Raw genomic sequence first — 23,885 nt, forward strand, 5'->3', positions numbered from 1 at the left:
TAAATTCTGAAGTCATTAATTAATATCAGCTGACATCCCTGAAATCTGGTAGAAATGAACCTTCTGCACTTTAACAAAACCTCCAAAAGATACTTTCTCCTCTGAATAAACAAATTTCATTTCACGGCCGTGTCGGCTGTCAGACATGTCATTGTATCCTCCCCACCCTCACTTCCCATCGTACCAGTGAAACAAAGAGCAGTACCAAGACAAAACCTCTTCACATGCGGAGCAGGTAAAATACCAAGTTCTGCTGCTACCAGACCTGCACTAGGAGCTCGTGGCACACGCAGTGGGCCCCTCCGGTGGCGATCCCTCCCCGCCTCCCACCGGGGCAGCGTGTTCCACCTGTGACACGACCGCGCTCGCAGTTCCACTTGCTCTGCTCCCAGTTCCGCCGCTGCCACTACCGGTTATATGACTTTGAACTTAACACTCAGCCTTCCTTGCCCTTGCGTACAGACCCACGTTAGCAATGCACAGCAGGCCTATAGAGATTATGCCAACTTTCCAGACATAATATGGATTATCATTCATATCTTGATAATTTTAATACAATTTTATATACGTACAAAGAAATAGAGTGCATCACTCAAAAATAGAAAACATATTTTAGTGGTCCATCCAATGATGAAGCAGACAAAAGTATGGCAAGTTTGGGGTTTTGGTCCTGCTCTGGAGGCAATGAAATTAAAAACCTCAGACTACAATATTGTGTGGTCTCTCAGAGACCCGTGTGTTGGGTTTTTAAATAATGTGTTCTGTGTGTTATCGGCAGTCTCAATGTCACTCTGTAATTTGGTTTCTGTTTGCTTCCTTTTTTTAGAATATTTTATACGCGCTATTCAGAGATAACTTGTTTAATTTCCTGCCTGTTGTCAAATTCTGTTTGGTGTGTTCATGAGAAGCTGTGCCACTTCGGGGAAGAAAACAAAAACCAGCCACACTTAGGAAACGCGCAGAGTGCTGAGCCCGTGGTTCCGCGGGACGGTGCCGGTGCCGCGCCGTGCCGCCAGCCCCGCACCAGAAACGCTGCCTACCAGCAGACTGCAAACGTCGCCTTTGTTTTGTAAATATCTGCCCCTTTGGTTCAACAATACTACAGTCAGGGAGAAATTTTTATGTAGAAGACTTTAGTCTATATTGCTATATTTTTTTGACTCATCATGCTCTTTATGAACATCTAGTCTGCTCTGGGATTTAGTACCCAGACCAACACCCATACTCAATTTGTTGAGAAGTACTATGATTTTGCATTTTACAGTAGAACTACTTTCAAGATCTTTCATATTTTCTGAATTTTCTTAAGCATCGTGGAAAGAATGGAAACTAAGCTCCCGACATTCATTCTAGTGAAAAATCGAGCCTAAGTTGCTTTTCGGAAGAACCGCAAAGAGACTGTCTGCCGGTCCAGCAGCCACAGTACATTACACAGAGTGTGTTTGTCTCCATTTCCAAAAGGCAGCTTGCAAATATGTCCAAGTGCAATAAATTTCTTGTGCTCCAGTGTATTTATGGGAGTAATCAGCACTTGATTTTAAATGAGCTCTTTTTAATTTCATGTCCTCCTCAGCTCCATTCCAGCCTGTGCCAGAGAGTGAGCTGCCCCGAACAGCACCGCGGCAAACACCACCGCGGCGAAGTGAACAGCACCGCGGCTCAAACCTCGCTGCTGGGAGGACAGAGGAGTACATACACATGCTTCTCTTTTTTTAAAGTCTGTGTCTTAAAATACTACAGGGAATGCATTGAAATTACAGAAACTAAAACCAATCAATCAATCAATAAATGAATGAATAAATAAATCAGAAGATATGTCTGGACTAGCTACAGTTGCTCCTTCTGCCATCACACTCCTTTTCTCTGGATGCTCTACAATCCCCAACAAGGCTTCTCCTCCCCGACACGGGCAGAGCGGAGCTCACTGGCAGCAGCTGGAGGTCGGTAGGAAACGGCGCTGGTTACCCACTCGAAACCCTCCCACTCCACATTCACGCGTGGACCGGTTTGCGGCAGGACGCCCTGCCCTCGCAGGCACGGCAGAGCGTGATGGCGCTGCCACACACCGTCGCCAAAGAGCCCTGTGCCAGAGGTTCTTCCTATGGACTCAGAGAAGGGGGAATAGAACACGCAACTGCAAAATCCTCTTTGAAGAGTTGGAGCTTCTTCAGGAAATGATGAGCTATGATACAGAAACGCGCTGGAGCAAGTGCTCTTTCCTCCTCCACCCACACACCCGAGGACCACATGAACCCAGCTCACTAACCTGTACGGCTCATCTTCAGGTTGCAAATTCATCGCGAACAATGGGAATATTGCCGCGGAGCTTGGCGCACGCCGGCTCAGGCCCACCTTGTACCGGGAATGGCTTTGAGGGAGATGGCTGGGCCTGTAAAGGAAATGTGCATCAAATGTAGATTACTATGAAGTAACAGAACTAGGAGCAATTGACCAAAACGAGAAATTCATATTAAATGGAAAAATTATACAGCATGCAGCCAAAGGAAAGGACTTAGGGACAACTCCTAAAAGCCATAATCCTAGCTTAGGGCTGCAATTAAAGAAAAAAATAAATAAATGAGTGTTGGGAGACAGGACACAGAAATTCACTCAGCATTTAGAACACAAGTCACAGTGCAGTGCGCCAGCTGGACCCTGAGTGAGCCCATCACTGTGGGTCCCCAGTTTGGAGGCTCCTGTCCCTGCGCTGCCCCAGCAGTGCAGTGCTGAGTCGACACGGTGCGGCAGTGCCAGCAGCCCCGGCTGAGCCGGCACGGTGCGGCAGTGCCAGCAGCCCCGGCTGAGCCGGCACGGTGCGGCAGTGCCAGCAGCCCCGGCTGAGCAGGGCACGCAGCTGCCACGTTCCCAGGCACCGCCAGCGCGTCCGCTTGCACTGCACCTGAGCTTCACCTTCTCCTCCCAATTCTATCCATCCAGGATAGAGAAAATAGGGCTGGGACTTCTCAAGCTCTTTCTGTGCCTGACTGCGATACAAACAAAAGAACAACTGTGTTGAGCTAAGTGGCTTTTCCATTCTAACAATCTTCATGCCCTTGAAATTTAGTTTGAAATTGAGCAGCCTGCTATTTCCACATCAAAAATCAATACAATCAACAGGTTAAAACATTCTCAGTTACAATGAAAAAGTATCCGGGGAAATAATACACTATACATTAAGAAACATCTGAAAACTTTAGAGGCCATCAGAAAATAGAGAATCTCTTCATTTGCCCAAAGCAGTGACATGGCGCTGCCGCCGAGCAGCACAGAAACCCGAGGAGATAAGGTGTCTCTTCCAGCACCGTCCCTGTCTGCTCTGTGACCTTGGGCCACTTAACTGTCACCTGCCAGAACGAATTTAAAGTGCTGCTTTACCTGGAGAGGCTCAGGATCCATATGCAGAAATTGTATTTCCCTTATATACAGTGATGATAACCTGGTTAAGGATCCTCTAAATAGATGTATACACCCCATAGAATAAACCACCACCATTTAGCACCAGGCTGTGGCAGAAAAGACCTTGCACAGGCTGCCTCTGACTTGCATTAACTCATACAAATGATAGTCCTGAAAATATTGGGCACCTATGGTATAAGTAATTTTTGTTCACGTGAAACAAAAAGGAAGCAGCTTAGTACGACTGTGATCAGCGTGCATCTTTTCCTAATCATTTTTTTTTAAATGTTTATTTTACTAATATAATGGTAAAATATTGACAACGGGTTGGTTTTGACTTCTTGCTGACTACACACCAAAGCATTCAGCTTCCTCAGAGGTCTGGGCTAACTCGCAGCTCACTGCATCGTTTGGACTCACTGGACTCTTTTTAAACATTCGGTCATTTAACCCGTCGTTTTAGCAAAGCTCTAGAATGAGGATATGAGAATGAGACTTTCTAAACAGCCTGCTAAGGTATAGATTATAAACCCTAGGAGCCCCATATACATCTCTAAGGGGGTGAGTGGGTGTGCGCACATGTGTGTAAATAAAATGGCCTAGTTTAAAGCATCTTTAATAAGCAGCATCCAGCAAGGTGCAGCAGCCGGGGGTGAGCTCCCCCTGCTGACTCCGGATGGAATAAATGCTGCTTCAGAACCTTCTGCAAACGCGTTTGATATTGGCTCAAGGTCAAACGACTGGATCAGTGTAAGGATGTTAATTTCAGCATCATTAGCAACGCAGACCAAAAACCAGCAATAAGGACATTATGTGCTTTATTTTCAACCCACTGGGGTACTTTTAGAGTAGCTACCAATCCAGATTTCGGTGATAGTATTCTTGATTTATAGACTAAAAGAATAAAACAATTTCATACCATGTTCATGCTTCTAAAAACCATCTACCAAATAAGAGATTAAAAATTGGACCGTTACAAGAATGTGGGATGTTGTCTTTTACTCTAGACATGAACATAAGAAACAACATATACCCAGCTACAGGCAGACACCTACTACCTATTCCGTCAACGGTAACACACCTGGGTTACTGTACCACCTGAGCTACCAAAAACAACAACCACCCTCCCATTTTAAAGACTGTACCAGACTGCACAAATGTGAAAGCTATGTCATGCAGCGGCACAACCACCAAGAACTATACCTTAACAATAAAATATTCAGTTGGGTACATTTTAATCGAGAGCAAATTTTTCCATGTTTCTTCATGTCACTCTCACCAATAACCAGGAGAATGTTGTCGATCCTCATCATTTTATACATTTCTTGAGGGGGAAATGTTCATATACCACAGAGAAGGTCGGATGTGAACAAGTCAGTTCACTGACTGCTGCATTTCCAGAGTCTTTTCAAAAGGAACTGCTGACATCTACTGGTTCAAATTACAAAATACTCAATTTACAGTTTTAATTCTCAGATAAAATCTAATGGCCCTGGTTTCTTTCTCAGATGCTGGCAGGAGAGGCAATTCTGTTGAAATTAGCAGAAACAAACCCATTCTCTCCCATTTAGTGGTTCATCTCGTCTCTATAGTTTCTTGCAGACATAGGAGTTTGGAATATCTGCCAGGCATCAACGACTCTTTGAACGTGAAAAACACAGGGAGCACTTGGCTACGACACGGTGCTGCTCCACCCAGCACTGAACAAACCCACGTATTTTGTGCTGGACGTTCTCAAGCCATTTTGAAAATGAGCATGCTCACCCCGCTCAGGAGAGACACAGGGGCTGGGGGGCTCCGGCACTTCAGACCGCGGGCTGGAAACACGTGTGCTGCCCTGCCCTTCGCCCGACAGCCGTTCTTTCACCCTCCACCCTCACGCACACTCAGGTGTTTCAAGTGGCCACGTCTCAGCACACACAGCACTATTCTTACCCCCACTCTGTACACTCCTCAGCACTGTCCTCTCACTTAGCGCTCTGCCCTTCTCTTCCCACCGCGGGGAGCAGCGGGGGTGCTGAGCACCCTTACGGGGTTGCACACATTTACAAGACCGACAATTCCACGCTGCGCTCCAGAGACGCAGCGCAGGAGCCCTGGGGCTTTGGCTTGAGCAGGACAGCAGGCAGGGTGGTAGAGGTAGGATGGCATCGCCACACAAGCAGCTTTGCAGGTGCAGGCCCAAGAAGAGGTAGGCACCCATAAGGTCAGAAAACAACTCTGACTACTTTCAAAATGCTTCTTAAATGGAAATCTGTGGCAATGCTAGGAGGCAGACAGGTACATGAGGGTGTTTGCAGTCACAGGTCAAGAACAGTCTATTTAGCATGCAGTGTAGCAAGATATAAGAGACAACTTCCTACATAAAGTTCTAAGGTTTTCTCTCGGAACAAGCCTTCTCTTTTCATACTCCTAAGGGCAGAAAACTCAATTTTCACTTCTTGTCCAGACACCCAGTTGTACTGTTGTCAGCTGCACCACTGCTGGCAAGGCAGCGCCTCCCGCCCTCACTGCGACACCTGGCCAAGGCATCAGACAGGCACGGTGGCAATTAAAGTACCGCTCTGCTCCGGGAAACATTACCAAAAACGCACAGGCTTCAGCTACAACGTTTCGCTAGAATAAAATCAAAATACCACAGCAGACCTAGCTAACAAAAAGTACCGGGCAGCTACATTGGACTCCTCTTTCTGTGGTTCTTTTTCCCCTTCACAAACCAAAACAGAGCTACTCTGCATAATGCAATTATTGTTTTGGTTTTACAAGATCCTTACTCCTGTGAAGTCTTCCAAAAATGCGTTCAAGACAGAAAAACAGTTTTCAGCACTTGGAAGAAACTCTTGAGATGGCATTAGACATTAATAGAGGAAAACAGGGAAGCGCCTGACAACAGTAGGAATGCAGCAGGTTCGGGCTGACTGGAAAACAAACAGAATAACCAGAACCCACCCGGAGAACGCTGCGAAACGGCTGCCAGGGAGGGGCAGGGAAGCCTGGGCAGAGCAGGGGCTGGTCTCCGCAGAAACACGGAGCCGAGCCTGCCCAGGCCAGCGCCGCAGTGCCCCTGCCAACAACAGGACTGTCAAAACGGGAGACTAACAGTCCCAAATCGCTTTGCAGAGGAGATCCCTCAGAACAGGACCCGTAGGGCAGAAGCAGTCAGTACAAATCAGAGAACCTAGCACGAGAATTCATCCTTTTTCCTTACATCGCAAGCAGACAACGATGGAGAAATGGCATGGTCGGCACTGGCCCTCTAGAGCACCAGGCTACTCGAGAGGGGAGTTCAAAAGTGTCTCCGGATATTTTGGTTGCAGAATTGAATTAGGAAGTTGGCCAGGTAAAGGGGACTGAAAACCGATGGAAAACGAGAGTGCAATTGTGGGTCAAGGAGAACTGAAGGAAAAAACAGTAAGATAAGAGATAGGCAGATAGACAGATAATGAATGCACTTTAATGACTGCACAGAGACTCATTTCAACAGCGCTTTATAACCTTCCTCCTGCTCACCAGGTCTCAGGCAGCAGAGGATGTGCTTGACATGCCGCAGCGAAGAGGAAGGTCCAAACGTTAATTACCGCTCTCTGAGGTGTGTCCTGGCCTACGGGCACGCGGTCGCAGCTGGACAAATACAGGACACGAGAGCAGGTAAAGAAACACAGAGGACAGACAAAAGTTAAGCGGTATAAATTAAGCAGGTCCTACACCTTTGTGGGGTTTTGGTTTCTATTAGTGTCTGTGGTAGCGCAAGAATGAAGAGCTAGACAACATTGAACTGATGGCAGCAAAGAGACACCTTAGATACCTGACTCCACATTATGACTCAAGGTGGTTTTGATCAGAAAGGTGATTTGGCCACAGAAGTGGGAAAGGGACAGGAGCAGTCGCTTCGGATGGTAAAATGACCTTTGATTTCCTGACAGTCGTTCATAGCATCATGTTTGTTTGCCCGTGGATCCAGCCAATGCAGGGACACACGGCCGCGCTCCATGAGATGCCCAGGTGTTCTGAGTACAGAAAAGCCCAAGGCAAGGCAGACACAAACTTTTCCAGAGTCAACAACAATTTAGAGTTTATGAGTAAAAATAGCATACAGATAAAGGACCGGCTGTAAAACTGTAAGATCCAGACTTGCATCAAGGCTTTGATTCAAGCCCATTCAAAAATCCAAGGTATTTCTGTACGTTTCTGTGATGGTGATAAGAGAATATGGCTTAAGATCAGCCCTCAATTAGATAGATTGTCCTCTATTCAGGGGCCCATTAGACACAGACACTTCTGCCAAAGACTTGATATGCAAGCAGCAAAACTGCTAGAAATCTTGGAAAGGGAGGACTTAAAGAATAAATAGTATTTTGGAAAACTGTACTGGGGTTTAGTTGAAATAGTATCATATCTTCTTAGATTCAATGAGCAAAACCTTGAGAGATTGTAATGTATGTATGGCCAGCATCTACAGATAAAGTAAGGCATGTGCTGTTATTAATTGGCCATTTCAGTTTTCTATTCAGTTACTTTTGTAGAAAAATGTTCTTATGCCACTTGGCTGCATCCACAGCAAGGCTAGAAGATTGTCATCATTTCATCACACTAACGAGGCACTAATAAAACAGAACTGGCAGTCTGGAAAGAAACTGTAGAAAATGTTAATGGTGGAGCCACAGCACTGATGCCAAATATTTCCAGTAAAGAGATATAATTATTTTCAGGTGCTTAGTCTATGACAGGAAAGAAATGGCTGAGAGCTTTCCTTCCTGGATCTTCGCTCCCGGGGCAGCAGTGACAGGATGTACCCAACGCACCCCACAAGGAGCCAGCGCTGGAGCCGCTGCCGCTGCCAGCCGGAGCGGCTTGAGGCACCGGGAGACTATAAAGCTGCTGAGCCTCTCAATTTGAACCACCCCATACTTAACACATCCTTTAAGGCCAAGCATATGGCCGGGACAGCCCGAGCAGCTCCAAGTGTTCTCTCCTAATCCTTTGGTTGACTCCTGACAGATGTCTCAGGATGAATATAACAGGACACTGGGGGAGAATCCGCTGAATACAAATTACCTACAAGAGGCCACCTAGCACTTCTCCCCCTTCCAACGAGCTCAGCACCAGCATGTTGAAGTTTGCCTGACACTTCCCCGATTCGCTGAGATGTTCAACTCCTACCAGTATTTAACAACCCAGGTGTGTGTTGGTGACATCTCTAAAGGCAGCGAGCTCACCTAATGCCAACCAGACATTCACTGCCTGCCCCAAGAGGGGATACGGTCTAAGAACAGGAAGGTTCTTTGGAATTCTGCATTCCTGTGGAAAACAAAAAAATTACAAAAGAAAGTAATATGTATGAAAAAAGGAATAAAATCCGCTGTAAGAAAGTAAACCTTAATCAGATACTAAAGGTTCCCTTTTTAAGCATGTAATACATAGACAAGGAGATCTCTTTCCAGTATTAAGACCCTTCCCTATTAGTTTCCAGCAAGGTCTGCACTCTTCATCCTCCATGAGGCAGTTCTGTGTCTTTGGAAGAGAGGAGCAAGCGGGCAAGTGAGAGTGCAGGTCAGTACAGCAGAGCTCACAGCCCTTCCCCGGGAAATGGAATAACACAGAGCTCACAGCTCTTTCCCGGGAAATGGAATAACACAGAGCTCACAACCCTTTGCCGGGAAATGGAATAACACAGAGCTCACAGCCCTTCCCCGGGAAATGGAATAACGCAGAGCTCACAGCCCTTCCCCGGGAAATGGAATAACGCAGAGCTCACAACTCTTCCCCGGGAAATGGAATAACACAGAGCTCACAGCCCTTCCTCGGGAAATGGAATAACACAGAGCTCACAGCCCTTCCTCGGGAAATGGAATAACACAGAGCTCACAGCTCTTTCCCGGGAAATGGAATTACACAGAGCTCACAGCCCTTTGCCGGGAAATGGAATGATGCAGAGCTCACAGCTCTTCCTCGGGAAATGGAATAACACAGAGCTCACAACTCTTCCCCGGGAAATGGAATGATGCAGAGCTCACCCCAGAAACACTCCCTGGAAGGTCTGATAGTGGCAGGGCTGCATTTGTCCTATTTCCACCTTTCTCAGACACTGAAATACTGGGCAAACCACTTGAGGGCTACACTTCTACTGCCCACCTGTAAAACAGGCACACTTGCCCTTTGCACATGGTAATTCATGGCCTGATTCATGCACGCTGTTAAAAACACTAGCACTCCATCCTTTCAGAACACCCTTCTGTCTTAAAACCCCCACGCTTCCGTTTCTTTGCAGGCCGCCTGCAGAAGCACGCGTGGATGTGACAGCCACTCCTAAATAGCCTGACAGTGGTTGTGTGCAGAAATTCATCTGCAGCCCTTTACTGCTCTCCTTCCTCTACAACTTCCTGAAATGAGTATAGACTGTGCCTCAGGAAAACAAAGCTATTTGACAAGAGAACAGCTGCCGTGGTGCTGAGTCAATACAGACATACAAAATAAAATAAAGTTTAAAAGCACACGCTGCATCTGTGGCAATGTGTTCATCCCTTCATCGCAATATCCCAACGCATAACGCCCTGGCAACAGTTTGGTAAACACCAAGCCCTGGAACCATTCAAACAATACACTATTCCTGCAGGGGGGCGTGTGCGGGTGCTGCGCAGCTCTGCACGTGCAGCCCGCGCCCCCGCTCCCGCCAGCCGCTGCGCCCGGCCCGGGGGGGACGAACCGTGAGAAGGTCAATGGCTATTTGTTGCTGTCAGCAGCAACAAGGGCACAACGCTTCGAAAGCTCCACCATCTTTTGCGAGGCACCAGTAGAGAGGTGCTGTTCATCTTTCCCGGTGACAAAAACAGTCTGATAGAGAATATTCATCTATGTTTCCACCAGCAAAATTTCTCTCTATTGCAACTATTTTCACAGCATGGTGCAGGGTTATCTGCACTTGGAATTTATTCTGGTAAATCAGGAGAAGCCAAAGCAGCACTTTTAACTCTTGGTCCATACAGAGACCAAGCACATAACCAGCATAATGTAGGGAAGACACTGGAGATGCCCGCTCAGTGTTCGGATATTAACTGTGACGTCCTCGGTCACTCTGATAACTGCGTTAGAACACGCACTGACTTAGAGCACTGGAGGTTACAGCAAACAGAGCCCGGAGCACCCCAAAACACGAGATAAAACAACAGCCACCTGGCGCTCTGGCCAGGGAATTCAGACACGCGGATCATCCCTTCAAACTGCTGTTCCACTTGAGGCCGGGGGCTCTGTTTATCTAAAGGACACCTGGAGACAAAACCAAACACAGCACCCCCGCTGCTTTTAAGCGTGGGAAACGCGCGCCGTGCGTTCAGGAGCAAAGTTTAAAAGTGGCAGCTTTGTGAATGTTCCGAACCGTAAACTGGTTTTGTGATGTTCTGAAAAGCAAAATGTACATTAGCAAATTGCAGCATTCATGCTCTGGAAGGAGAATTCGTACAGCGGTGCATTTGACCTGCAACACTTCAGCACAGTTTTTCATGGGAACTAGCAAATTCTTACTAAAAAAACAACACAACAAACGAAACCAAACCAAACCCAACACGCCTTTCTTTGCTTGGAGACAGGGCCTTCTAGAAAATAACCGGCTCGTTTTTATTGTTCTCTCCTTATTCTGAAAAACATCCTCATGGGTGTGAAGGAGTTTGCAGTGAGGTACAAAGCAGAACTCAACACGGTTGAAATAACAGCCAATAACACTAACTCTTGTACAAAATTCCCTGTGCCTCTGTGCACTGTTTTCCTGCCTGTAGGCTGCAAAGGGGGGCTGCGCTCCGGTCTGCCCGCACAGCTCTCCGGAGGCTGGGTGCGTTCTTCAGGACCTCCACGGCCGTGCTCTGCTCCGCACCCTCGGCGCAGGAAGGGCGGATGGGACCCTTCGCTCTGCTGCTTCACGTCCCACCGCATGAGTGAGTTTTAAATGAAAAATCAAATTGAGAGGGGGAAAAACAACACAGGAAAAATGTATTTTATGGGCACAGATTAGAAATCATGACACTACCAATCACCACTTTGTAGAGCAGGATATAATTAAGATGTCAAAAAGCAATAAATCAGCACCAAAATAGAGCAATCTTTATTATTAAATATTTCCTGTCTATAAAGAACTTTTTCTATTGCACAAAGAGCTTGCCTAATATAAATGAACAAACCACATTAGACTTGAATTATCATTTATATCAGATTCTTTGCACTTTTCTAGCAGCGTAAAGGAATATCCAGCAGGTACAAGTAACCTACGTTTAGCCTTATCTGTCGATATTGCAGAAGTGGCAAAAAGAGGATCGGCAGTAAGGATTGTACCTGGTATGTTCACAATAGCTGTATCTAGGGACGAACTTCATTAACGGCATGAATAATATGTATTATAATGAGAGGAAACCACAGCAAAGATGTTTAAATATACCTTTGTACGCATGTAGATCAAGCACCTCTGTATTTTTCCCATGGTCTGTGTCAACCGCTGCCCCTGGGAGGTATTCAGTGCTGAACAGGATGGGACCTGCATTCCCAACCCCAACCATGAAACCAGACATCTTCACACCAATGGATAGCAGCTCAGTCTTCCCAAGCCCCTCTCGCAGGCAACGCCGAGGTACTTGGGCGACTCTGCTGGGGTCTTTGCAGAGACTTGCTATAGCTGAAATAGTCATTACTGCCTCTAAGTTCTGCACTCACTTTAGAAAGTCTATTTATCAGCATGGATATTTCTAACAAGAGGATTATATTGAAATATTTGCTTAAAACGTTTTGTCATAGACTGTATATAAGTGGAAAGCATCCTTGCTTCTCATTGCTCTATCAGAGAAATCTTGTCTTTGTGTGCTCCCCAGGTGTCTCTGCAACGGGCTTGCTCTAAATACACAGCATTTCACTGCTTTGCTGTTCTCACACCGCAAGCACACGCAGCTTTACTCGTACAAGTAGTGCCAAAAGTCAAACAAGTCTATTCATCAAATATATATACTGTCCACCTAGTGCTTGTAGGACTGAAAAGCTAATTTAAAATACTGACCAGAAATAGCATGCATTTCTTCTGCTTTGAAATACAATAAACCAAATAAATAATTGATGACAAATCATTCAGCTATTTTATATATAGCTTTAAAAAAATCTGATTTCACTGGTATATCCATTATTAACATTTCTGCAGCTGTATAAAAACTCCGACTAGCGACATATTTGCAAAGAGCGAAGGAACAAAAAAGCCTCACTGAAAGTACCCGGAACTCAGACTTGACCTTGAAAGCTGCAGGAGACACACGCTGCAAGAAACCCCGTCAGCGTCGCCAGAGCAGCGGAGCTGCTGCTTCACGTACCTCCCCAGCTCACCAGATCCCTGTTCCTTATGCAGTCTCGACAGTAACTGCAGACTATTCCTGTTGCTATCAAGAGCCTACGTAAGCCAAGAAGCCCGACTCCACTGCTTTGGAGGGGGATGGTTTAGCCATTTTCTTTGCATTAGCAAAGATACTGCAACTCTAAAGAAAAAGGATGGGACCCAAAAAGGTGCACTAACAATAAAAGTACATTATTTTGCTGCACTGTCACCACCAAAGCCATTCTAACAGAAGTCTGAAACATTTAGACTCATCCAAAAGGACAGAACAGAGCTCTGTGCCTGTTCAAAGGTTAGGCTCAACTTAGTGTCAGTTCAAACTAATTTAAAATCCCATCCGTCAATTGAGTTTGCTGCCTTGCTGCTGGGGTGGCTAAACAAGGAGAAAGGTAAGATGGGAGCACTACTCCAGCTGTCTTAACTCGCTTTGAATGTCTATGTTCTTATGCATACAGACCGAATGAACGTTTTCTGTAGTGAGAAGGTGAACAAGACCAGGACAGGTTTCTGTTTTCAGTCAGGATCCTGTCCCACTTAAAGCGAAGCTGAATGCAAGACTCCAACCTCTGAAGTGTTCAGTCACTTCAAAGCCCTTCCTCTGGTGTTGCACATCCTCACACACTAAGAAAAATCATATAATTTGGGCTTGTTTCTTTCTTTCCTCATTGTTCTATGTTCTCAAGAGCAGGAATTCTTACTAACAGATGACTAGATAAGGCCAAGTTTTGAGTCATCCTCTCTAAAGTAGATGAGCAAGAGGCACCATTAGCATAAGTGGAAGAGTCAACAACTTTAAGTGGTTTAAAAACCTTATAACTTTACCAAAATATATTTCACGGGGAAATGAAAAAGGCACATAAAACACAAAAAGCCGTAACAAAGTCTGCCAAAATCTAGATGCAAATATATTTAGGATTGGTTCCAGTTTATGTTTTAGTTCCACTCTAATGCTTAGGCTTGCCTGGAGCTGACTCACGCTGCTTCAGAGAGGAAACCAGCCTCACCATCCCAACTGCAGAGCGTTCTGCCCAGACTGCGTCTGCGTGGCCTCCACTGACCACGGAAACCAGCTGAGTTACGAACGCCTGACACCCGAGAGCTCCCCACACGCCCCGCGCCCTGCCCAGGCTGAGCTGCTGCAGAACCGCGGCTGCAGCTCGCGTTCAGCAAGCTTGTTAGTGCCTCGCACACTAACACAGGGAGGAAAACAAGCCTACTGCCATGGGTATTGGATCCTTCATGTGACGTATTTTTCAGTACAAAAATGGCAGCAGAGTTCTTTATTGCTATTGGCTTCTGGCATCAGCCCCAGTTTAATTCAAAGTTTATTAAAGTAAATGGGAGTCAGAAATGTAATAAACTCATAACACAACTATTCTATACATTCCTTGAAAGGGTGCTTCAGGACACGGTGTATCTTCAAGAGAAGGCTGCGTCGGTTCACTGTAGAACCTGCCTCACTATGAAGTTTCCTAACTGGAAAAAAATTGTTTTCTTCCTAATTTTTGCATAAGAAGAAAAAAACCATCTGGTTTAAGGCCTAATATCAAGCCTAACCAGACCAAGCACTCTTACAGCTCCGTTACAGTCACCTCAGCCGGACTCGGGCCGGGCTCCGCTGCGTTCGTCCCGTCCCACCAGGAACGCTCCTGCCCTGTCCCTTCTCTTCCAAGCTGCCGGTGTCCAGCCCCAGCCACGGGCACCCAAAGCCAGGCCCACGCTTATCCCAGAGCTCACGTATTACACTGCCAGGCCAGGCGGGAAGGCCTGTTCCGCAGGAAGGTTTCAAAGGTGACGTGAGGCTCTTTCACAGTCTGTCTCTTTGCTCATTTTTTTTGTCCCAAAAAAGCGTGGGGCTACTCAAACTTCTGTGATAAGGTCTGGAGGCGCAGATGGGTGCATCTATTTCCCTGCCATCACCACTCCAAGGTTTCTGCTCCTGCTGAGGATCCCATTAACATGTAAATCTTCCCCATCCTTGCCTGACATCTGAATTTTTCAAAATAATTCAGCATCCCTTTTTCTGACCTGCAAGGCAACTCTCTTCTGTTTAAATGTTAATTGGCCATCCAGTGCCTTAGCCTAAAGTGTTAAATTCAGAACCATTTGTCAGTCTCCCCTCACCCCCATTCACCTCTCAGTCATCGCTTTGGAGAAGATCAAACTGTCTTTCAGTCTCCTCCATGGAGAGCTCCAATCAACAACCAAGTCTATTAAGCAAGATAAAATATCCCATGGCCAGGTGACAGAACACGTCGTTGGTGCTTTTTGGAGACAGACTGCACACTTTCACTGCTGAGTTTACCACTCACAGCCATCGTAAGAGAACCTGCAATCCGCCCCACGGCTGCGGCGCGGCAGCCGCGGCACCCACATCCGCACAGCCCCCAGACCCAGATGTTCTGTGCGTACCCTTGGTCTGCATACCCTGCTTAGCAAACACCCATCAGCTTTGGCAGGGTCAGCATTTTACTGTGTGGTTTGCACATTGCCCATAACATAGCAATGACCCACTTGGCTTCAGAGTTAGAAGAGGTCCATTCAATATATTAATGTATATTTCCTATGTCTACACTTTGAACTAAGAAATTCTAGGAGCTCTTATAATATCAGAAAATGCAATAGATTGAATTTGAGTAGTGCCAAGCCAAATAACTCTGCAGAAAAGCCTTGGGTAAGGTTCCTTCAGCTTCAGGAGCTTTAGTGCAGCACAGGACAACTCAGAGAGCACAGCACGGCACAGCACGGCACCGGCTGCCCGAGCCAGGGCTGCCCAGCTGCTCCTGGCCAGCCGGGGCTCCCCTGCAGAAACAGCATCAATCGAACAGGAAAACTGGTGTCTGTTCTGTCAGCCGCACCTGCCTGCCAAACCGTACTGCCCATCAGAGCCCATTTTCCAAAACCTCTTAACCTAATAAACTTCACAGACACAATGATATTTATGCTGCTATGGAATACTGCAGCCTGTCAGTGCTGGAATACTGAACTATGGAATCTACCCGTTAGCTCTCGTCTCCGGAGGATTTTAGCTCAAGACAGAAGTGATTTGGAAAGGCAGATGTTTGTACGGTAGTTTTCAGAGAGAAACAGATCCCACATCTGAGCACGGGGTCTGAAAACAGCATCCCCTTTCTCCCGGCTTTGTAACAATTGTCTCCACTAGGTGTTTACAAACCAGAGGATCCAACAGGCACAGAGCAATAGGTTTACAGAAACAAAACCAGGGGTTTGTGCAATTTAGTATCAGTGTGCACACACACATAAACCAGGTTTGGTTTAGTCTGTTACACAAAATAACTGCCTCAGGTGCTGTTATGGGCACTCATCTCTGACATGGGACGTTTAATTCCCCATCAGAATCAATTAACTCATGGTTGAGACTACAACTGCAGGGAATACTAATTAATAACTATTAATTAGTCAATTAAAGGTTGGGACAGCCTGTCAGCCTCTGTCCCAGGTGAGTGTTGTACAATACAAGGCTCACTGGAACAACCAGTTTGAAACTAAGCACATTTTCCTTTTGAGGCAAGTAATTAATCTGCTGCTTGTAATTCTGCTCAGTTTCTTCATTATAAGCAGCATTCACCCCCTTCGCTGCAGCCTCTGCCCAGCAGATAACTTCCCTCACTGCGCCCACCTGCGCCGCAACACCTCCAGATGTGCAACCCCTGTCGCGCCCATTACACCGTCAGTAGATCCCCAACAAGGGCAGCTGCCGCTCAACCCGCCACCGCGACCAAGCGCCGGGTGCGCCCGCAGCCTGCACACGCAGGAGGTATTGCCGGCAAGGACACGCCGCGTGCTCTCTTTGCTGCCTCGGAAGGACAATCTGCTTCCCGTCCAAGAGCCATCCCACAGCTGCAAAGCAGGAGGCCAAAAGACCTGCAAGCCCCAGGTGAGGCCACCAGCACTCGGAGCTGCTGCTCAAAGCGGAGCCGCCTTCCAGAGAGCCGCAAGGGTAACGTGTGGCCAGCCCGTGCGCTCAGCTGCCGCGCTCCTGCGCGGTGCGACAACGGCTCTCTTGGCGAGGGCTGAAACAGCTTGCCAGCCCCTCTAAAGAAGGGAAAGACGTGGTACAAGGACAGGATCCCAAAGACAGCCAAGGTGTACAAATAGCTTAGCCGGGATGGAGTGAAACACAAATAACCCATAACCCACTAATATATCCTCCACATTTTTTTCTGTATGAGTTTCCATTAAAGCAGCCTTGAAAACAGTCTGTATGAAACCCAGTTGGGAAACAAATAAGGCAACTACTGTATACAGCTCCTGCAGAAAATGAGGGTATGTTACATAAAATTAAAGAATAGAAACTAATGAGTTCTACCGATTCTTTCAGAGGATGCAATCCTAACAAATTCACTGGAGAAAGCCACACCGAGAGCAGGCAGAAAGCCTGAAACCCCGACTCTGGATCAAGCCCTGTAAATACACATTGCACCACTGCACAGTTACATATTTACAGCATCGAGAGAAAAGCAGATGCCAAAAACACTCCAGCAATTGCAGCACTTACAAAGCCTTCCTCCTTTACGAAGGCATTTATGCTGTTCCTGCCAAGGAAAACTAGCAAGGAAAAGGCACCCTTTAGTTTTTTCCAAATACAGAAGACAAACCAACTTAAAAATGTTTTTTGCTGTGTATTATTTCTTTGCCCAACATTACCAGTACAAAAAGAGATGATGGCCAAGTCACACACATTCTCCAAGGCTGCTCCATATACTGACTCCATGACCCTCATCAACCCAAATGCTACGTGAAGAGGACACCCTCCTGGTCCTTCCTTGTTCAGGTTTGGAACCTCCCATCAAAACTGTATTGGAAGTTTCTTTCCAGAAGCACATGGTCTCCAAGCTCACACCCTGACAGCTTCGAAGTGCCCGCTCCCCATTTAGTCTAACTGAAAGTCAAACCTCCCCAAAGTCAACGACTTCGAGAAGCTCGGGCGTACATAAGAGTGCGACCCAGCGCACTGGGAGCTCTGCAGTTATGTATCGCAGAGAAACGGGTCACGGTTATTTGGATACAAAACAGCTATGACTACTCAAAATTTCTGGAAGTAGCAAAAGAAAAGTCTTCATCTAAAGCACAGAGGCACAAGAACAAAAGGAAGAGGAAATTAAAGCAGATCTTGCACCACTGAGCTGGCGCAGACCACTAGATCAATGCCAGCACGCAGCCCCGCTCCCCGGGAGCTCTGCATTCCCATCACTAGCAGCCTGCATGCAAATGCAGCGCTAAAGGAGAACAAAGAACAGAGAGAGAGCAAATAGAAATGCATATGCACAATCATTCAATTTGAGTTTATTCATAAGAGGAATTTCATCCCTTGCTTCCTCCTCTGAAAGGCTGTTCCCCGTGTGATGGCTCTTTCTACATCTGCAATATAGCAAATTTATATGAGCTGCACTTACACATTCACATGCATGCAGCAAGGATGCTGTACCTACCTTTAATTGCAAACAATACAAATGAGTTTATTAGTTCAAAGACGTCACACTTTTCTCTAAATGTTAATTTAAGAACAAACAAGCCATTTCTAACAGCAAGCTTTGCTCTGCCAGCAGCGCGGGACGCACGGCTGCCGGGGCTGGGCCAGGGGGGAACAGTACACGCTTCCTGAAATTGCCAAAGGAGGAAGGTTTCCCACCATCATTGTCATTAACAGTTGTGCTTCTGGTGTCCCTAATGTCTGTCTCAATCACTCCATCAACAGCCGCAGAGCTCGATTTCTGAACAAGCTGGCAGCTTTTAATACTATCTCCATAATAGCAATTTTTTAAAATTAATAAGATTAGGGAGCATATTTCTAAGGGTTTCCCAGCACCATAAGGTTAGATAAATGTGCAGTCACACTTTCAAAAGCCTAGGGAATCCAGCTCCCATTACACTCAAGCACTGGTTTATATTTCATAGAGATACCTAAGTGCTATTCATGTACTTCGAAACAGGAATTAACTGGACCCTGGCCAAAAGCGCCAGAATTACACCCCAAAACAATGATCTCTGGGCACCATCACACCTTTCCACGAAGCTGAAAGTAACGTGCATTACCAGGCCCTGCGCAGCCAGGTCTGCACAGCGCCCGTGCTCCGCTCCCGCTCGGCCACCACCTGGGAGCACCGTCTGGGGACTCTCAGCCACAACCTCCCAACTTAAAGGGTTTGGGCTTGGTTTTTGGGGGGTTGCATTTTTTTGGTTGGTTGGGGTTTGTTGTTGTTTGGGGGGGTAAGGGGGGATGTTTGTTTTGCTGTTTCTTCCATGTCTCCTCCAGAGACACCTTTGCAACGCAACCCTTCCCTGCTGCACGGACGCAGCACCAGCCCCCAGCCCAGCACCAGCCCCGCGCGGGGAGGAGACACTGCCAGACCCTTCAGCACCCTGGGCCCAGCACCAGGACCGACGGTGCGCACTCTGGATAACACATGGGGAATCCCCTTCCAGCTCACGGAAAGCAAATGTTTACTGAGTGGTCTTAAACAAAGCCCCTGATTAAAGCTAACAAATAATCAGACACATTTTGTTCCCCCTAATCATCAAACCACTGTCCGGATTATCCTCGATAGGTGGAAAGAAAAGATTGAATGTTGAGTTTATTAATTTACTTCTTTAATAACTGACTGTGTGACACCTCATTTGTTATATATTTCTCCCTCACACTGTTCCAAGAGCAAATACAAGTTTTAATATTGTTTGTGTTACTATCATTTGAAAATTAATAGCTTTTCATATATCTTTTGACTTCCTACTGGCTACAAGGAAAAAAAAAAATCTTAAATCTATTCAAGGCTAAGTGTCATTTAAACTGCCTCTGATATACATGTATTATAGGAAATTACCATAAACATGCTATGCAGTGATGGAGACAAATGCCCAAAGAGAAAACCCATGTAAACAAGATAAGTAAAACTGTCTTATACATATTTAAGGGATCCATAAATGTGAGCTAGCCATAAACTTGACAAAGGTAATAGAAGATATATGTTAAACTTCATTGCTATAAAATTCAGGTTAAAAAGGTGATATAAATATTTTAGTCTTTTATCTTAGACTCTATCATTAAAGATTCGGTCCCTTTTCAACTGCTAGTTGGTTTTTTACCCTTTTCCTTTTTTTTTTTTTCTTTATTATAAACTTTTGCATCTTCTACCAGATGTTTGAGTCCTGCTTCTTTCTTCCCATGTTTCTTAGCAAAGTTGGTGCATTACATACAGGTATCTATGCCGAGCACCCCTAGAGCTCCTGAAAGACAGCCGCCGGTTCTCTGATGAAAGGTCTTGCAAGCGCTGGGGTAAATTCTCTACTGGTGAGCGACCTGTGCCCGTGGTGCTGTAACAGACGCGCAGGTGACCCCTGGGGTGACAGGCTGCTTTCCCTCCCGCTGCCTTCCGCCTGCTGGCCGAGGCCGAGCAGCCGCGGTGGGCGCGGGGAGCCTGGCCTGGGCGGCCCCCGGGGCTCCGGCCCCCGCGGCGCCGCTGCCCGGCCCTGCCCAGAGCTGCTGCCCAGAGCTGCTCCCCAGCCAGCGCGGGCACCTCCCGGCCCCACTGAGCATCACCTCACACCCCGCCCTCAGCGGTTCTTCACACGCTGCTGTGCAAACGCATGGTCACTGCTTCTCTGGCCCCGCCATTCCCCCGGGCTCAGCGACACTCGTGTCTGGAGCATCCTTCTTAGGAGGAGAGGCGGCGCTGGGTCTGCTCAGCCTGGAGAAGAGCAGGCTGAGAGGGGATCTCGGTGTTTGTGAATATCTCAAGAGGGGGTGTTAAGAGGATGGGACCAGACTCCTCTCAGTGGTGCCCGACAACAGGATGAGCGGCAATGGGCGCAGGCTGAGGCACAGGAGGCTCCATCTGAACATGAGTAGCAACTTGTTTATTTGAGGGTGGCAGACCTGGCCCAGGCTGCCCAGAGCGGGTGTGGAGTCTCCTTCTCCGAGACATTAAGAGCCCCTGCACACCTTCCTGTGCATTTTACTCTGGTGACCCTGCTTTAGCAGATGGCTTGGACTGGGTGATCTCCAGAAGTCTCTTCAACCCCAGCCATCCTGTGCCTGTGACTAAAACAGCAGCCCACAGAAGGACAGCGAGATCTTCTATACAGCAGATTCGGCGATCACAGACACGCGAGATGATGCGCCCTCCTCCCCACCGTCCCCTGCCCTCCCCACGGTCACTGCCCACAGTGCCTCCTCCTGACCCGCACAAAGACCACAGAGCAACAATAGCTCTGTCGCCAAAAGGCTGATTTCTATCATGGCTTTTGTGGTATTTGATTTCTTTCTTAAATTTTCAGGTACTCAAATAGAGTATCTGAATGGGAATCTCACCACATTAAATTCCAGGTTCCCGGGACTGCAAAGGAGAGTGTGGCACAAAGACAGATAAGGTGCCTCCAGGGTCTACAGAGGTGTCCAAAAAAAAATTTTTTTTAAAAGGGAAAAAAAAATAAAACCAAATAAACCACCTATTTCTTCAGGTCAACCTGAAAGATGGCGGCACAGCTCCTGACCTTTTGTAAGTCACACCAGCCAGCGCTGGATACACACACAGAACCTTCTTGCGGGCTTGAAGTTCAACACACCCATTCGGAAACACAGCTGGCACCGCTCTGTGCAGATATTTATCCTTATACAAGTATATGTATCCCCCTGCGGTGTGTAACTTCCCTGTGTAACACAGAAATAGCTGTTAATACTCATATGTACACTTAAACATCATTTAACTGTTGATCTTGGGTTTAGTTTCCTGTAGCCGCCTTTAAATTAAAAAAAAAAAAAAAATGGTAAAAGGAAAGTGATGTTGACTTTCTGCATGCCAAAGTTGGGGATAGATCCTTACATTCTATTCATTATCACACAAACAAAACTCCCCGGAACACTGCGAGAGCACACTGGCGTTCAGCATCCTGCTCTTCCGCTTCACCTCTCAGTGTTTCCTCAGTTCAGCTCATTGCGAGGTGTTTCCCGCCCCAGCTCCAGCAGCCACACCTGATAATCGCCTGACTCGGAAAGCCACACCGGCTCCTTCTGGTTTATGTATTAGTAGCAGCAGAGTCTGAAAACGGGTTAGTTCACGAGCCATGGGGACAGCCCGGACCGTCACTGCCCCTGACAGCAGTACCTACACTGATTTAGCCAGCTACGCAACAGAGTTCAGCTCTGAATATACCCAGGTAGCAGAACTCTATGGTGATTACAAAACAACACCACACGCAAACAAACAACTGCCATTCATAGCAATTGTTTAAGAGTCAGTAACCACAGGAAAAGACACTACCATTTGAAAACATTGTGAAATATTCTGCTGACAGAGTTACATTCCTAGTGCCTATTTTAGAACCTGCACTTCATGGGGAGAGAGGAACTTTTTCCCCTTTTTTCTGGTTTGAGTTCTGCCTGTGTAACCTGAGCAAAGATGGGCCAGAACCAGGGTCCTCCATTCAGACATTCCTACCCTTATCTTCAGAACCCCAAGTCTGTGATGCAGCTCTCCCTGCAGCGACTGCCCCGTCTCCTGCGTCCCCGCTGAGCCTGCTTGCAAGTCTGGTTATTTTCCCTTCATCAACTTCTTTGGGAAGAGGCCATTTCATTTTCCATCAAGTCTCTTCTCTCTTCCATCGATTCTTACTCTGTATTTTTCCCTTTTGCCCTCACACAGCACTACACACATTTTCCTCTCCATTAACTTAACTCACAATTCATCAAGATTGCGCACTCCAGAGCCAAACAGATATGGAGCTGTTTCAGAGGAAAAGGCAGGGATTGCTCCCACTTGCTGACAAAGGGTATCAATCTTGCTTTTAAATGAAACATGCTTCTCTTAGTTACACTAATGAAAGTATTTTGCCAAGTCTATCCCTAGCATGAGTCCCAGACCAAGAAGCAGGGAAAGAGGGGGTACAGCATTGAGAATAAGGGCCCCGTATTTTCAGTTAATGGATATTACATATTAGAAGAACTAAAAACATTTTGGGGCTAGGAACAGGATAATAATGTGCACTTCTCTACTTGAAATGGAGGACCCTCACTCTGAGTGACATATATAATGGCTCCGCAATGTGTTCATGAGGTCAGCATGGAAAACAACTCTTATCTTACCACATCTACGAAAGTCTTGGGAGGGGTTAGGGATTTTATTCCATTATTGAAAGGCTTTTATACATTCAAGGACAGGAGACAGTTAACTCAAACATGTTCAGAAACCCTCTTGCATTGCCCCGGAGCATCCACTACTGACACTGTCACAAAACAAGTGCCTAGTGGATGGGTCTTCGGTCTCACGTGGCGACTCCAGAAGTGCCGCTTTCACCAGCAACTGCTCACACTCCCTGTGCACACGCAGGAAAAGGGCTCTGTACACTGCTTCACTTCCAGCAACGGAAAAGGGGCTGTGTGCATGGCTGGAGTCAGTTCACTTTTCTGCTAACACCACTGCAGGGACGTAAAATCCATCCCACCCTCCCCAGTCAGATTCTGCTTTTCCAGTTTCTTCTTCACGTCGTCCCACCAGCAGCACTTGGTGAGCGTGGATAGTGTCCAGTGCCAACTGTGCAGCCCCCGGCTTGCTCTGCAGCCTCTGCTTCATTTCTACCACACATTTCCCAAGCCAGGAAGAGATTTCCCCCTTTCCAGCTCTAAGGGTCACTCTGCCAAAGCCGGGTCCCTCCTTTGCTTCCCCATCAAACTGCGCGAGACCACAGTGGGGCCCTGGCCAAGGGCAGAGCTGAGTTAGCTCCGCGCTCCTCGCTGCTCTTCGGAGCCCACCCAGCCTTGCTTCCACAGTCACAGCCGCATCGTTGTAAGCTGAAGAGATGCAACCAGCTCAGCCTTGGCTGAGCCTCCCCCATCTCCAGCTGACCTCACGCACCATTGCACCTGTCCCAATTGCTGCTCTAATGCCTTGTTTTGCCTTATTCCCAAGAAAGATCTCATTTGCCTTCATCCTGAAATAATGACAGGTTAAAACTTGTGTCTCACCTGGACAGTATATTTTACACCTGACTCCTTTTCTGCAGCTCAACAGGGCAGATCCTGAAGAACAACTGAAAATGGTAAAGAGGTGGTCTAGTGGAGGCTTTATACACTAATTTGACCAGAAAAAGAAAAACAGCCCCACAGGATCTTTGCATGCAG

Source organism: Nesoenas mayeri (genome assembly GCF_963082525.1).
Source record: "Nesoenas mayeri genome assembly, chromosome: 8".
Taxonomy (NCBI): Eukaryota; Metazoa; Chordata; class Aves; order Columbiformes; family Columbidae; genus Nesoenas; species Nesoenas mayeri.